The sequence below is a fragment of the Orbicella faveolata genome, unplaced genomic scaffold (assembly GCF_042242905.1).
Source record: "Orbicella faveolata isolate gen_17 unplaced genomic scaffold, um_ofav_v1 contig_35, whole genome shotgun sequence".
NCBI lineage: Eukaryota > Metazoa > Cnidaria > Anthozoa > Scleractinia > Merulinidae > Orbicella > Orbicella faveolata.
In genome coordinates, this window is record NW_028301564.1 from 21,420,952 (window position 1) to 21,438,635 (window position 17,684).

Below are 17,684 nucleotides of genomic sequence, written 5' to 3' on the forward strand. Positions count from 1 at the left end.
TATGGTCACGTGATACTGGTCAGCGGATACCTTGATTCGATAGGTGTCAATTGACAAGACAGGTCCCAAAAACCGCTGAGCATGCGCACTCAGTTCCCGCCTTCAAATGTTTCAAAATGGCGGACGACGAATAAGATTTCGCCACGTAATTCAGCCTTTCATCAGGCTGCTCATACATTTATTCAAACTTCCATAATCGGTTGAATTACGCCTTCGACGTTTCTAGTTTGCCTTGGCATTGTGTTTAGTGAGATCGGCGGTCATTTTCTACAGAATATTCACCCTTACCTGGTTCCCCCTTGTGTTAACGTTCGCTACTGGTGGAAGAGAAACTGGACTCTGATTTTCTCGTTTGTTAAGACGGCCCAGTGTTTGTTAAGCTTGAGATTTGGACTACGTTATCGTTGTTTCTTCCGCAAGGAAATATCAAAAATGACTTTTTTTTCGTTTCCATGGTTTTGAGAAAACACTTCCCAAAGGCATTATATGGTTGTAAACCGAAAGGAGCAGCTCAGTGAAGCTCTTTAACGATGAATAATGGCTGGATTAATGGCAATCTGACGGCAAGACCTCGTCCGAGCGGATGCAAAAAGTGACTCTGTGAGTAGAGACAAGTTGTTTTCTCATTAGGCGTTCCTTTCGTGTTAAATACCATCAAGATTGTAATTCCCATCATTTAATCAATGCTCTATTGTAGTGTATTGCACGCCTCTCTTTGTTCATGTGAAATAAAATAGGATTTGTTTAGAATATCAAGATGGAGTTGTAGTCTTTCTTCTCAGCGTCACGGTTAGCTGTCGAATTTTTCCCGCCATTTCAAGGTGCATCCACTTTGTTGTACTTTTTGTGGAAATCAATAATATGCGCCAAGGGACAACAGGCCCTTCGAGGCGGTAAAGAAAAGGATTACTCGATCAGATCGCTGTTAATGAAATGAATTAGGGGAGGGTATTTTTTCTGTTCTTTCGGCCAAATGAAAATTCACGGAAAAATATTAAACGAGACAACTTGTTGCTTTCCGCAAAGTTCCGCTGGTGACACCTGATCAGGGAGGCTGACTAAAGTACCCCTAACATTACAGTGTTCGAGAGCGATTTAGCTTTCTTTAAACACTTAAGCTTAAGTTAATTCAAGCAGACGCACAGGAGCGAATAGTTTGCAGCAAACATTATATTTCGCCGAAATAGGTAGGTACATAAGCTTATATTCAAGCTTACTTCTCAGAATTAAAAATAATCGTACACTGTAGTAGGATGCAAGGTTGGTAGCATAAGCACTTCACTGGCTTCTGATCAGGGCATTGTAATGGTTTCTTTTGTTTTTGAAGCAATAAAGAAAAATTATCTTGCACCATACAATACCTGCGTTTACTTTACGGAGCATCCCTAAAAAGGGCTTTCCAGCATCAGCACCAAAAGTTTAACATACAGAAAATGCTTTACTAGTTGACACAACTCAACCTAAAAGACTCAACTTATTGATTTTTAATAAAAACAGAGAGCCAGATTTATAAAGCACTCCTGGGTCAATGTGTGATCCAAGTATTGCTGGAATATAAAACCCAAAAAACAATATTTAGGATTTAAAGTGAAAAAAAAAATTACTTCATGAATCTGAATGTCAGAAAAAAATGTATCATTCAATGAAAATGTCTGTAAGAAAAAATACCAATCATTATCAAATCTCGTTTCCCCACAGGTATACAGGTATAGCATCAAAATAATTACATCAGACCTTTTAAATCATTCAGCAGAATGCTAACTTAAATGTCGCCAGATTACAACATGAAAGCATACACAATGTAGTTGAGGAGCTTGAACAAGTCAGTGCAAAGTTACTGGAGAAAACACAAAGTAACTGTAACCCTATTTTGACTGGCAAGTTGTGCATCACCAGTCTCTGCCCCAACCATTCCATTTAAGTGAAAAAAAAAATTGTGATCAAACATGTAAATTTAATTTCTTATTTGAAATTGAAAACAGACAAATAAGTCAGTTTTTGCAAAATCCAAAAGAAGCTGCAGTTTGAGAATGGGATCATTATAAACCTTTCCCCCTAGAGTCAACCATCACTCTGTAGTCAAGGCTCATTACAAATTTTAACTATATTTGAGCATGCATCAGTGCTAATAAACAACAAAAGGGCTGAAGTGCTAACCCATGTTTAATGAAGGTATCAAGATAATATTATCCTTGACTGTACTCAACTGTTAATACCGGTAGAAATTAAAGGAGCTCAGTCACGGTATTTTGAGTTATTTTGGCCACATACAAAATTACCTTTAAATGGTAGGAAACCTGAAAATAACAGTTTAATAAGATAGAAAAACACCAAAGACAATGATAAACCATAAAGGAACAAGGATGGCTAAGGATGGAGCAGATTAACATGGATTACAAACAACGAATTTGAAAAATTGAGGTTAAATTTTTTAATATGTGCAAACCGTGACTGAGCTCCTTTAAAATGTTGTGAACATTTGTAGCGGAACCAGAATTTGGCAAACATGTTCAACAGTTTCACAGAGCACTGACCAAGCTGAAGCACTATACACAAGGGTGGTAAACACCTCTATGATCTGACTGAAATGGAAGCTTTCTGTGATCAGCATTCTGCTGGACTGTTTGGTCACTTGCAAAATACATGTATCTACAGTAGTTCAGAGACAAAATGTTTACTTTGCATTTTATCAGGGACATCTGGCATAACATCTTTTTGTGTTTGTGTGCCTGCTAGAAAAACTCTTCAATCCAGAGGGCAAATGGCTTAAATCTCAAAATGAAAGGAGCCAGTCACAGTTCACTGATGTGTACATGGTTCTTGGGTTCAGCCGCCACCCACAGCCATTACTTAACTATGAAAAGACCTTGGTCGACAGACAAGAAGACAGGAGTACAAAAAAAAACATTTGTTTAATAAGGGAGGCAATAAACGTGAGATCACATGTTGCTAATAATCATCAACTGGAATTAAATTAGTTAGTCTGAGCCAGCAATTTTTTGGTATTTCCACTCTGTGCCCAACTTAGAAAACAGAAAAATTTGTTGTGGATCATAACAAAATTATTGTCCAATCAATGATCGTAGACAGAAGATGAGTCTACTTTGCATTAATACAAGGAGGTAATACCAATAAGAGTTATGATAGAAGTTTCAGTGTTACTGTATACTCCGAGAGCAGAAATGTACAGTGTTTCACCCAAAATTTACAGAATAGAAAGTTCACGCTCTTCATCAAGGAAGACATTTTTTTGCATGCCAAGCACTATCTGGTCCACAAGTTCCGTAGCAAGTACCACTTGGCATATGTGCACTGCAGTTGTGGATGTACAAAGTCACAACAAAATGGAAGTAGTTGATTTGGGAGATAATATCACTAAGAGTCACCGCAATGTTCACGTGACCATGGAGGGTGGCACAGTCCGCCCTTGGCAAGGGGCTATTGACGTTCAGCATCTCCTTGGTGTTGTATCCGTTGAAAGAGGAAATTATCACTGCCAAAACTTCCTTCAACATCTCCCTCTGCAATTCAAAGAGTTCAACTGGTCAAATGCTGAAAAAAGTTTTAAGGAATGAAAGTAATCTATGATTGTAAAAAAATGCAGTGTGCTTTAAGAATTTAGCAAGACATAGGACATGAAATGGTTTGTGCTGCTAAGGTATGGCACATAATTTTCAGAACCACCTTGAAGTTTTCACAGGGAAAAAGATTGAAATCCTTCACTCTAATTTTAGAAGGTAGCTAGTTTTGTAACTGTGTAGGAAAATCAAATTTTCAAAAGAGGAGGCTTTAGAAGCAATAAATTGCCTCAAAACTGTAACAGAATCATTCAACCTGTGGTAAATTGTTGAAATTAACTCAAGAAAAACTTCAAAAAAAATTGTCAAAATAATTATGGTTAAGAATCTCCTGGTTTTTTCCATTTTCGAATTCTTAAGTAATGAAGACATTGCATGGACAGGTGCTATGGCCACTGGTATGGAATTTTATTGGAAGGTGGAAACATCACAAACATGTATTGTGAAGTGGACATAATATAATGAACTATTATTTTTGAAAGTTGTACAATGTAAGTTATTAATGACCTTCTTAACTGTATGTATACAGAATTCTGCTTACCAATTTCTTATTCTTGACTTTTACTGTATGAGCTGAGGTGTATGCCAATGACAGCTCAGCTTGAAGAAAACAAAAACAGTGGAGATGAAGACGACGATGAACCAGAAGAAAGCTCAAATAGAGAGTCAGAAAATCGAGGGGATGACAAGTTCGATGATCGATTACAGGAAAAAGGTTGATGACATCAAAGCAAGCAAAATTTGCGGAGCGCTTCTGAATTTACATACCCTGGTCCCAGAGATTTTTCTTGATTTTTCTCCGCACGAGAGAGCTGCGAGAGAGCCGCGAAGTGGTGAAAACACGAGTCGCGAAGCGGCGAGAAAGAAAAACGAGGTTTTTCTTTCTCGCCGCTTCGCGAAAAGAAAAATGAAGAAAAACCTCTGGGACCAGGGTAGAATTTAAAAGGAAACGAATCCACCAGAGATCCTTCCATTATATACAAATCCCAAACAGAAACCAATGCAAGGATGTAGCAGAATTTCGCGCCGAATTTGCTGTGCTCCTCTAAGCGCAGGCTAACATCGTCGTTGTCGGCAAACATCAACTGCAATCCATTGATTTTATGCTCATCCTCGACAACCCAGTCTTTCTTCATAAATAACCATTGATAAAAGTGCAAGTATACTGACAAACTGGCCAAGGAAAAAGCACCAACTTGTGGTGAAAAGAGCACAATCAAGCGCAGTTCACACAAACTACCGTTCAATGGCCACTCGATCGCGCTTCCAATCCCCGCAGTAAGTCAGCGGTCAACGTTCTGCGCACGCGTCCTTAAAAAAAGTCCCCAGCCAATCAGCGGTTTTTGAGACCTGTCAATTGACAATAACATGGACGTCCAATATCAAAGGAGGCTATAAATCAAGGCTGCATGTCTCTGCCAACCTTTCAGCTGGAGTATGGCCGCCATCTTGAGCGACTCCGTCGTCGTCGCCGTCGTCGTGTGTACGCGCCCACGAGTAATACCGCTAGCCATGATAACCATGAGAAAATCAATGCATGGGTTTCCTTTTCTTTCCTATATGGGTATGGGGCTCCGCTTAGGGGTCCTTCGGGCCGCCGGAGCTCCGCTAATATTATAACTGTATGCACCATAACCTCCGTTACCAAATAAAGGATTGATTGATTGATAAATTGATTGACTGATATATTGATATGTAGCTCATATTAATCGAGCTTACTCGGTCTGTATGGGAGAATCTTGACCGAGGTCGTGAGTACAGACCAAACGCAGTGAGGTCTGTACACACGACCGAGAGAATTGTCTTTGTTTATTCAATGAAACTGGTTTGTTAACTAGCCGAAATTTTGCTTGCGAACGGTGATGAGCTGAACGTAACTCTGCCGAAGTGTTCTAGTCCTCTTTGTAAATATTGTTAGAGGAAAATAGCCAATAATTTTGGATTAAAGTTTGCGACTTTTTCACCGCAAAACATTACCGGTCTAGATGGAAAAATCTAGACCGCTTTCAATATCGATTTCAGCCAATCAAATTCGTGAATTCGGTAGTTCCCAGTCCTTGTGAGACACAGGCATGTAATAAATTGATAAATTGATAAATTGATATATTGATGTATTGATGTATTGATGTATTGATATCTTGATATCTTGATGTCTTGATGTCTTGATGTCTTGATGTATTGATGTATTGATGTATTGATGTATTGATGTATTGATGTATTGATGTATTGATGTATTGATGTATTGATGTATTGATGTATTGATGTATTGATGTATTGATGTATTGATGTATTGATGTATTGATGTATTGATGTATTGATGTATTGATATCTTGATATCTTGATATCTTGATATCTTGATATATTGATATATTGATATATTGATATACTGATATATTGATGGATGGATGGACGGACGGACGGATGGATGGATGGATGGATGGATGGGTGGGTGGATGGGTGGATGGATGGGTGGATGGATGGATGGATGGATGGATGGGTGGGTGGGTGGGTGGGTGGGTGGATGGATGGATGGATGGATGGATGGGTGGGTGGGTGGATGGGTGGATGGATGGATGGATGGATAGACTGATTGATTGATTGACCGACTGACTGACTGACTAATTGATTGAAAAATGATGTAAGTCAACAATCAAACAACGCGTCTACAAGACCACCTCTTAAAAAACGCGCACTCGCGCTTCTGACTTAGCTACTTTCTTATAAAGCTTACGGTAGCTAATCTGCTGACCCCAGTTCTTCAAAGCGCCGAAAAATCTACCCAGCGGATAAATCACCATGCAGTGCATAGTGTAGTTTGTTTCGTCAACACTTATCCACTGGAGGGCGATTTATCCCATGAATAGCGTAATCCACGCTTTGAAAAACTGGGCTTTGTATGTTGCATATCAAAAAGTACATGATAGGTGGAAGGTCTCTAAAATTGTACATATTTGATGTACAGAAGGGAAAGGGGGAAGTACAATGTTACATCATTTTCTCGACTGTTCTGCATTCCATTTTCCTAACTCTTTGACTTGTTGCTTTCTGATGAAGACTTCTTGTCCGTGTAAAGACTTTTTATGAGTTCCATAAAGAACATCTTAGAAAACCTGGAGATAGATGACAATGCCACAACATTCAAATCAAGGTACGGTAGTCTGAGCCGGGGGAGGGGGGTGACATTCCGCTGTTAAAGGGGTGGGGATACCCCCATCTCGTTTAGAGGTGAAAATTGTAGATTTTGATTATACGCACACTTGTCAAATTGAAATACCAAATAAGCTTTCGTGTGGAAACGATATCTTCACTCGTTAAAGTAACATGTTATCTTCACACACACTATGATTACGTAACAAATCGTGCCTTTCGCAGCCAAAATGAAATGGCTTCAATTAGTAATTGAACATTACATGGCCGCTTGGAGATGTGAAATTACTCTTCAAATGTCGAAAATATTTCACTCATTCACTGCATTCGCACATGAAATATTTTTCAACACTCGGAAAGAAATTTTGCATCTCCAAGTGGCCATGTAATATCCTCTAACATCATTTACGCTATTTAATAATAATGTTCAGAACAGAACACCTAAATATGTTTTTACCCATCACGATATCGTTTAGGGCTGCATATGGTGGTCATGGTGATCGACGAGGAATGAGGTCTGCAAATTTCTTCAGAGATGGAAACATTCGATGGCCGTGCCTTAATTTATGTGTAACTTGTGAATGGAATCTTTTTTGGGGGTCAAATTGCACGTACTAACAAAGAGTGACTATTTTTGTGGTTTCAAAAAGGCTTGATCATAACAACATTGAGCCGAATGTTTAAACGAAGTTTGGGTTAGACCTGGGTTTTGACTAAATCGAGGTTTAGACAAGGCCTCCAAAGACCACGGCTAGGCGTGGTCTAAATCGCATTATTTAAATGCAGTCGAGCCGCATTCCGCGGAGACCAAGTTTAAGCGTGGTTTAACGAACATTTCTATTGTTTTCCAAAAACCGCGTGTTCAGAATTTTGAAGAGGCCAGATGAAAAATTGGCGTCAAAATCTCGAAATGCAAATTTTAGCCAAGAAGAAAAACTTCTACTTGCCGAGCTCGGGAAGCTATATCCCGATATAGAAAACAAAGGATATGACAATGTCAGCTTAAAAAGGAGACAGTCATCATGGGAAAAAGTTTCAACGCCGGAAATCCCGATGGTAACAAAAATTGGGGTCATCATATTCTTCTAAAGGATTAAGCCTATCCCGCAAGTGTCGGATTCTTTGAACACGTCGAGTATTAGCCCATTGCTGTAGACGTTTATATCTCAAACTTCCATCCATGACAAAAACCTTCACTAATAAAACGTTAGAATACGTCTAAACTACTCAAGACCAGGTCTAAGTTACTATTGTTTGCAAGGCTGTGTTTAGACTCCGTTTAGGTGGGGTTTAAGATAAGTGACGTTTAAATAACCCGGTTTCCCTGTTGAGACTTCGTTTAAATATTCGGCCCATTAAGTTCAACTTAAATATCATCACATAAACAGACTTGTGACATTGTACAGCACATACCATCTATAGAGGTTTGGGAAGTACTGGTTTAAGTAGGTCATTAGTAGGGCTGGTTCCCTTGAAATTCAAACTTCATCCAAGTTGTTTGCAATGCTTACTACCATTAACTCTGCACAGCGCTCAGTCGACATTATTTGAACGGAGTCAGATGCACCTGGTGGATCTGTAAGCTTCTGCAAGGACAAAAGCCTTGAGTTACTGGAAATTTATTTCACAAATATGCGAACTGTCGCAGTTACATTACTGATTGTCAGTTGTTGATAGCTCTTCATTGTAAACACGCAAAGTCGCTTTCTGCCCTGCAGACACAAGCCAGCACTGTAGTACTCATGTCTAGATGCCTCTGTTCCCATTTCAATTGACCAATCAAAGTCTAAGATGTCTAATGTAGCTGACATCCATGACAAGTCAATTAGGAAGAAAACCCTGCTACTGGCATTGTTTCTCTAAAAATCGAGCCAGTATAACAAACTGGTATGAACCCTTACAACTATTGAGAGCTAACCACTGTCGAGTTAGTGGCATTTCGGCTAATCTGTGTGCTTTTTAGGCTAACCAAAAGGTTACAAAGTAGGCAATGCTTCAGAATGGCATACCATAATATCCCAGGAGGCACTTTTATTTTCTCTCTATACACAGAAGCCTATAGGCAAGAGTGTAATACCAAGAAAACACAAGTAACAAGTGGCATATTCCACAATTGTAAACCACAAGAAAGTATTGCATAACCATTTTATACCATGTCATAGAAAATACAGCGTCCAACACAATCAATGCAGCACATGATGGGGTAGCTGGTTGTCTGATACCATTGAGCATATTTAATGGCTTTCCTGTATTCTATTTGGCTGTATTTTCTATGCCAATTGGTACTAAAATACACAATTGATTACAAGTCGCATAGATATCAATTAAGAGACATTATCTGTTTTCTTACCTCATCAATGTTTTCAGTGAAAGCATGAAGAGAGATGCTTGACTTGACTGGTCCTGGCGGAACAGTCTGTACATGAATGTTGTGCTCAGCCAGCTCCAGCCGTGCAGTATCAAAGTAGCCCTACCAAAATGATAATGGCAGTAAGTACTATGCATTTTCTGGCCAAGGTTTAGCGTTGTTCCCAAGACAGAGCCATTAGAGAGCACTAGCCAGAGGTTTGAGGCGAAACAGAACTAACTGTTTCCTGTGGGATCAAGCAAGCATATAAATTCTGAAAGAATTCATACATGTTTCAAAATTTTCCATTTAACTTGAGACTTATTAGCAAGCTTGATTTTCACCCCTCTCTAAGTCTAGTCTGTCAGGTGGATAATTAAGCCTTTCTTGAGACACAACCTAATTATGTGCCATTAAAACTATTGTTGAACCTTATGAGGTTCAATTCAAATACTCTTGTTTCCTTGGACATATAAGACAAAATCAAATTTGGATAATGATTTATGAAAGGCTGAGAATGGAGTTTTTGTATTAATTAAATAACGCAAGTCCATTCATAGCATATGTCCAAACGAAGTTGTTCAAAAATAGATTAGCTGTACATTCTCCCGCTACTCCAGCTCCATTGAGTTTGTGACAAATGATGCCACCGTCAAACATCTAAACATCCACAAATGTACGAATGAGAAACATTTCCAGAAAAACCACAATTCACTTCCACTCGAACGAGCTCAGCAACAACTTACTTGAAGGATAAGTTGGAAACAACCATCCATTGGTACGACTTTCTCGCAACTCTTTTCACGTGAGCCTGCCGTTCTAACAACCCGGTGTTTCCGTAGAAACCAATATAATGAATATGTTTCACCAATTTTCCTTCAATGTGGATGTGGCAAAGTTGAGTAGATGGTAGCCTGAAACGCGAGAGGCCACCCGGAGATCAAATCCTCCAGGGCACAAAATTATCTTTTTTCACTTTTTTTTCTTATTAATGGATATGTGTATATATATATAAAAAAACGTTTACCAAAACACAGCGTTTGCCTTCCGAAGCTGAAAAAGCATTATAAAAAACTTTCACCAAAACACAGCCTTTGCTTTCCGATGGAAAAATCATCTGGAGCTTTAATCATTCGAGAATTTGTCCAGCACATTGATCGATTTCGAACTCAAAATATGCTAGCCTTTGTCAAGCCCTAAGTTACCACTAGTGTCAGACAGGATTGCAAAGGAAAAACAATGATAACTTTCCCTTACAATCGAATTGAGGAGCATGAACCTTGAAGTCTTCCCCAAGCTTAAATGCGACTTGTATCCTGGTGTTACATTCAGCTCAATCATACAGGGTACTACTATTGAACAGCACTGAATTGGTTTCACAGTGAGAACTTCAAGCCAAAAAACATACGTACGTAGACCGTGCAGAAACGATCCACGAATAAGAGACATTGCCACAAAGACAAATCACTTGGTGAATAAATCTTTTCAACTTGGTTGCAAGAGAGTGCAATTGCTTTATATATTGGCCAGCGGATGTAGAAAAAGTTAACAGGAATCGAAGGAAGGACGAAAAGAAAGAAGACAGGAAGAGTTAAAAACTGGACAGAAGACAAAACAAGAAATAGACAGTCTTCCGCCAGAAAAAAAAAAAATTAAGAAAAACAAGTGTGATTTAGCCATGTGTTGAGAAGTGCTAGCAATTTCTACATGTAGCTTACAATGGTTGCAGAACTTCACGATACCAATTACATACCTGCAATGCATGTTTACTCGCACCATAAGTTGCTGCAAAAGGTAATTCTACGAAGAATAATTTAATTTATACATAGCTATCAGTGTTAACACAGATCTACTCACAAAATCTTCTTGAAAATCAAGTTGCAAGTTTGGGGTAACCCCTTTAACTGCAAATCATTAAATCACAATTTCATGCTCTACAGGATCGATGTCATTGCTTTAATGATGCTGATCCTGCATACCTATTTTAACTTTCAGAATTAACATTAAAATTGGGTCATCAATAATCTCAAGAGCTTCGACCTGTCAAGCTACTTACTGTTAAGGTAATTCCTCTGAAATAAAAGTGACAATAGATTTTTGTTCAAACTTTGTCCACTGAATACTTGTCATATGACAACTTCAATTTTGAAATAAAAAAGGGGGGTGCCCATGCTCATCAAGGAGCAGTGAGGCATTGAAAATGCCCCATTTTGGCATTATTTAATGCTTATTATAAAAATGCATTCCCAGTAATTGTAAAATCTTTGTGAGCCCAGACTCATAAGAATACACATTAAACTACAGTCAATACATTGTGTCGGACACAACTAAACATTTTAAGTTTGATTCAGACAGAAAGCTAAATCCTTGATTAAAAATTTAAACCAAATTTCTTGACGTGGTTACCGACTGCAAAATAGAAAAGGCCACAGTGTATCTGCTATTTTTCTTATTTATTCAATTTTCAGCAATAGAAATTAGATCAGTCTTTTCTCATGCAAAGCTTATGATTAGTTGATTACAATGACTGGAAAAAAAATTGGGGTGCCCGAGCTCGTTGGTGAGCTAAAGCCATTTTTCAACTGACAGAGCTCAACATCAAGGTAAATCCATCATGTTTTCAATATGCGCGTGCACGAGCGCACGCTAATGACGCCATAAATTATCCGCCGTAAGGATGCGCGATGCAAATGTGAGGAATGACCTTAAAGTACATGTATTGAAGCTGACAATTCAAAGGACGTTTTGACAAAAAACTACATGAATTATACTTCCACATTTTGATGTACCATCATAATTCATTCAGTCAGTCAGTCAGTCAGTCAGTCAGTCAGGCAGTCAGTCAGTCAGTCAGTCAGTCGAATAGCCCCTTTGTACTAAACAACCATATGATATGAGATCTGCCACGATGGATGGCAAATTTTGCACTGGGACTTCTTACACACAGAAGCTATTAACTCACTCAAGCACAAAATTTTTTTGTTTTGGATTTCCCAGTGTGCAGTTTGCTATTCAGCATGGCAGATCTTATACCATGTGATCGTATTGTGCAAAGGGCCTATTGAGTGAGTGAGTGAGTGAGTGAGTGAGTCAGTGAGTCAGTGAGTGAGTCAGTGGGTGAGTGGGTGAGTGAGTCAGTGAGTCAGTGAGTCAGTGAGTCAGTGAGTCAGTGAGTCAGTGAGTCAGTCAGTGAGTCAGTCAGTCAGTCAGTCGGTCAGTCGGTCGGTCAGTCGGTCAGTCAGTCAGTCAGTCAGTCAGTCAGTCAGTCAGTCAGGAGTCATGTCATCAGCCACTCATTTCAAGACTTTTCAGTTTAAATTTATAAAACAAGTTTAACAATAAATTATTAACCCCTGCAGTTAATGAATATTTTATAAAACCCAAAACTCATTAAATTTATTCATTCCAACAAATGAATTAAAATTACCAGTTTTTCCAGCAATACTGCTCACCACCACAATCTGTCCCTCATGACGCATTCTCGATTTGATGAAACTAGGTGCACATGGTGGTCTCGGGTAATGTAGCACAAGGAACGCAGGCTCACAAAACGGCTAGTAAGAGTGGTGTTGGGTACATGGAATTCTTGATATCAAGGTTCTTGCAGCCATGAGTTCGTGTTTCGCCATCTTCTAGCAGCATTTCAAGGTTCTTGTGAGCACAAGTTTGTGTTTTGCCATCTTTGAGCTGCATTTCAAGGTCTCCCAACCACAAGTTTGCATTTTGCCATCTTCAAGCAGCATTTCAAGATCAAAAATACTCTCCAATTACAATATGCAGTAATATGGCCTGCATGATGATTTTAACGTGATCAAATGAATTCACTTTGAAATGACCGAGATTCTCATCTAGGACAAATTGAACATGATTTAAAAGATCCTGAAGATGGATTTTGGGAGAAAAACAACTCAGAAGGTATCGTAAGAAATTCTTAACATTCTAGGAATTCGACGCCAGTGTTATATACCCTTCCGATCGCCAGTTTTACTTTGGCATCTCGTTTATTCGGATCGCTTATTTGTATTGAGTAATCCTACGTGGCGTAGAGCTCATGTGACGGTTGGGTGACTTTACAGGGATCCAAATGTAAATGCAATTGTTTTGCAGCATTTTCGTTGAGGTCAAAAAGCTTGACTCTAATTTGCATATATGGTGACTGTAATGCGATACTTCTGATTACGTCTCGGAAGAATATCGACTTCCGTTCTGCTTTCGAGATACATTTGCTATCTTTACTCATATATACAAACCATTTGTCTATATCAAGACAAATGGTTTGTTTCAGCATCAAATTGGAACAGCAGAGTAGTTTGACTTAATTTGTTGTTTCGCTATAGATTTTTAACCTTTTTTCCCTATAAAGTTCTACTGAGTGAAATTTTTGTGAAAGAAACATTAGTTTCCATGAAGGCAATGCAACCTTTTCTTCCAGAAAGTACTTTTTGCGTCCTTTCTAACGAGATACGGTAAACTGCTCTGCTGTAAATACTTTGTGAGAGTATTATGTAGAGAATATCATGTGATAGAATGAGTTAAATAGAATGTGTTGGTTTAGTTAACTTAGTTAATTGTTTGGATCACACTCATGGTAAGATGCCTAAGTTACTGGAACAGTCTCAGTGATATAGTTTACAAAAAAAATAAAATTTTTAGTCATACAAAAATGTTCAATATCATTGTTTTCAATCAGCAGAAATAAAAGAAAGCGGGGGCAGATTTAATTGTGAAACAAACAGTGATAATTTATTCATATGGTGATATATTAAAGTCCTTTCTTTATCTAAGTGCAATCCAAATTAAAATAAAATTACAAATCTTAATGAAGGAATATTTTCTGTAGACTGGGACTGGTTAATAAATTATACATGCAATATTGACATGACAAATTGCATTTAAGAGGCGCCCTCTGTAATTTTCAACTATGGCCATTTGGACCAGAAAAAATCAAATTCCTCAAACTTTCTCAGATGAATGGTCTAGATAAGTGATTCACAAAAATATAACTTTCAGTTCAATTCGATTGGTATTTTAGCGCTGGGGCCACCATCTTGGTTTTGCCCCTCTAAGAGGGCTTTCAGCGGCCATTTTAGGGCACATTTTTAACAATTTGCTATACAAAGAAAACGATCTAAATCCGGGTAAAAACACTTTAGTCGAGACAAGCAAATGTTTCTTGTTACATTGAGAGGCTGTTTTGGCAATTTGATCATCACCTGATTTTTCTACAGAATTTTAAATTTCTTCCCTTTCGGACTACTCATGAAGCGCCATAAAAAAGGCGAAGTTTAAAGGAAAATATCGCCAAAAGTACATCACTTGAGATCCCAAAACTACCCTCCACTTAAAGAGCAATGTCTCACCTGTAAAAACATGCAATAAAATTTTGGGGCAGTTAAAACTGTAAAATGTTAGAAGAAGAAGTTTAAGCTGTGCTTTTGTCAACAAAGACCGCCGTCCTAATTAGCATAATAACGTGAAAATAACGATGCACAGAGAAAATAATGATATATTCCACTTACCTCGCGACATGTCGACAACTGGATGTTCCACGATGCCTCATGTTATATTTCCAGTGTGTTTCAGCCACATTTTCGGTGCTTAGTGTACGAAATCACTCTCAGACATCGCCACGGTTAAGCAGATTTCAACTCTCCGAAGCCCGCTTCATAACATCTATCAATATTATTTGTCTTTCGCCTCATAAGCCGCCGTTTACAAGAAGTTTAACAATTTGCTGAGATCCTAACTGACCCAGAAGTCTGTTAGCAGCCATTAAAATCCTCCTCTTAATCGAGGATTCTCATCAAGAACTCGTTTAAGCTCAGTTCTGTTTTCATCTGTTGTGCATCCGCCATTATTCCACAGATTGCGTTACATTTGACAAATGCACATTCCAACGGGTAGGGGTAGGGTGGGTAGGAAGTGAAAATGTAACCGACATTAAAGCCATTTTACGCATTTCTGTGTCTAAACTAGTAACTGGCTTTCCCAAAATGATTTGAACACGAGCTTCTGCTTGCAGGTATTTTCTAGGTCATTTTTTTGCAGGGTAGGTCGGGGGGGGGGGGGGGTCGTGTATTTAAAAAAAAAAAAAACGAAAAAAAAGGAAACGATAGACAGTATCAGGTCAAAGGATTATGATCTGTGTATCTTGATCAGCTTTCTCAGTTCATCAGTGAGGCCCTATTAGGGGTTTTCAGGATACTGGATATTTGGGTAAAACGTTAATAGGATGCAAGAAATTTAGGGGAAATATTGATGGGGTAGAGCATGTTTAGATCAGATAAAACAGGACATTAATTGAGTAGGAAATCGTTGAACTGGATTTAACAGTATACAAGATATTTAGGACAAAAATTAATAGGATTAGGGATACACCGACACACCCCATTAAGCCCCCCCCCCCCCCCCCCCCTCCCACTATGGAGCCTCAACAATGGTCAGCTATTTAGGATAGAAGAAATGATGTATGTCAACTGCTATAAGCATTTATTCTGGACTCTTAGTACTTGTATCACGTTGAAATATGAAAGTTTTGTATCAAATGTTTGGGGTTTTAAGGTTAGGTAACGCAGCTCCTTGTTAGTAATTTCGAAGCCCACACTTGTTACACTGAATAGATAGATAAAGACGGGGCTGGAGAAATAAACAGAGAATGAAATGTGCCCCGAATTCTGTACCGTTTAACACGAATTTCTTACATGGCAACCTTTGTGTCTGCAAAGAGATCGAGGCACAACATATTTGTAAACAACTATCCTAATCTCATTGACAGCCATTAGTTTTTGACGAGAAATTTCATTTATTACAAACAGAATACGGATAGAACTCCAATAAAAAGCCTCTTCCTTGTTTTTTTTGTTCAGCATTATACTCGTGTCTTTCGCTGCCCGAAATGCCATCAAATGCTGCGAAAGGCAACAGACTGACAAGCAGTGCGCAAGAAAAGTTTTTCTCGGGTCAGGAAACGGTCATAAAAGTCGAAGCAATTACTGTAGCACAAAAGATGAGGCGCTCAAAAGATAAGGCCAGAATTAGGCGGTTCACCTGTGATGACTTCCTGACTCCTTGCCACGTTTAATCCTTCCTCTCGAGAATGGCTTCCAAGCTCAGAAACAGACAGGAGAAGGTCCTCCAAGAAGACACAACAGCCGCTGAGAATCAAGCTGCAGCTATTTTTGACAAGGGTCAGTTAACTCATCCAATTGCTTATGAATCATTCAACTTGTGTGCCTTAAACGCATCTATAATGTCTTTAAAAAGCTAAGCGTCAACGTAAGTGTTTCGCTTGATAGATACGGGTATTTTAAAGCGCCCTGCTTAGGGTCGAAAACTAGTCCTGTGCAGACATGCAGCTGTGTTCCATCACAGAGCTGAACGACATTAGCGGCCGTGGGGTGCCTCAGGCTCATAACGAATGGTGCCAACAAAATACAAACGTGTTTGCGCCAGATTAAGAAAACGTGGAAAAAGTAGATCTTAGCCAGGGTTATTAGAATCCACAAAGAAAACTGGGGGGTAGTCATTAATTTTTCCGAGATAATTAGCTACTGCTGACGATAGCATTTTTCTGAAAAAAAGGTAAAGATATTTCTTCACAGATTCTCCTAAGGTTCGCCTTTACATGCAGAAAACTAAACATGTTAAAAAACATCTTTAAACTACGTGGTAATTGGTAACATAAAAACTACTTTTGATATGTATTTAATAACAGAATCGTCGCAACAGCACTCTGGCTTAGCCAAAATACAGTCTACATAACTTTTCCTCACAGCCAAAAACTAATGCATTGTCGAATAGGCTTACCACTTCCAATTCATACCATAAAATGTAGCTGTAATCACCCCTGTTTTAAAAGTTAAATGAGTTGTTTCACCCTTTCGAAAACTTTGTCGGTGTCCGTTACATTTTTCCCTCTTACTTTCCAAGTAAGTTAAACATTGACGTCTCTCGCAGTTGTTTTGCGCGCGCATTATGCCATCTACAGTTGAATTTCAGTATGATTTTTTCTACGGATACGATAAAAGCTAGTTTGTCAGCTGGAAGCCGTTCACAGTTATTGCTTAGCGATATGCTGCTTTTCTTGTAATCCCGGTTTTAGTGCAGGCTCGTAATTTTAGTGCGAAATTTGTTTCGGCCACAATAGGATTTTTTTTAAGTCGCACGCTTGGTAGGGTAGTTAAGTACGTCACTAGTTCCAACCCAAGCGCGCGCCTGGCGTTTAAACCATGCCTAAAAAAGAAGGCATCGTCCTTAACTGCCCTTCAGTAATTTTCTGAGCATTTTCTTTTCTGATGCAAAAGTGAAACGGCTAAGAAAATGTAAGAAGTTTCAATAAAACGTCCCTTATCAGTACTTCCTGCGCACTATTCGTCAGTCTGTTGTCTTTTGCAAAGTTTGATGGCACTCCCGGCAGCGAAAGACACAACTGTCCCGCTATATCTGATCTAAACATGCTCTACCCCATTAATTTTTCCCCTAACTTTCTTGCATCCTGTTAATTTTTTACCCAAATATCCAGTATCCTGAAAACCCCTAATAGGGCCTCACTGATGAACTGAGAAAGCTGATCAAGATACACAGATCATAATCTTTTGACTTGATACTGTCTA

General features: G+C 38.8%; 3 long non-coding RNA genes across 4 annotated transcripts; all 3 read right to left on the minus strand.

The window, feature by feature from the left end:
• Positions 1 to 1,469: 1,469 nt before the first annotated feature.
• Positions 1,470 to 5,367, minus strand: LOC149103735 (uncharacterized). The gene is made up of 2 exons (XR_016202023.1): positions 4,120 to 5,367; positions 1,470 to 3,521 (listed from the first exon to the last, which is right to left on the minus strand). It is a non-coding gene; the product is annotated as an uncharacterized LOC149103735 (long non-coding RNA).
• A 1,240-nt stretch (positions 5,368 to 6,607) lies between these two features.
• On the minus strand, positions 6,608 to 9,132 carry LOC149103736 (uncharacterized). The gene is made up of 3 exons (XR_016201741.1): positions 9,076 to 9,132; positions 8,139 to 8,311; positions 6,608 to 6,688 (listed from the first exon to the last, which is right to left on the minus strand). It is a non-coding gene; the product is annotated as an uncharacterized LOC149103736 (long non-coding RNA).
• A 2-nt stretch (positions 9,133 to 9,134) lies between these two features.
• On the minus strand, positions 9,135 to 12,548 carry LOC149103737 (uncharacterized). Of its 2 annotated transcripts, none has more exons than XR_016201742.1 (3): positions 12,500 to 12,548; positions 10,826 to 10,872; positions 9,135 to 9,195 (listed from the first exon to the last, which is right to left on the minus strand). It is a non-coding gene; the product is annotated as an uncharacterized LOC149103737 (long non-coding RNA). The 2 variants fall into 2 exon arrangements; XR_016201743.1 differs by lacking the exon at positions 9,135 to 9,195 and adding an exon at positions 9,370 to 9,986.
• Positions 12,549 to 17,684: the final 5,136 nt, after the last annotated feature.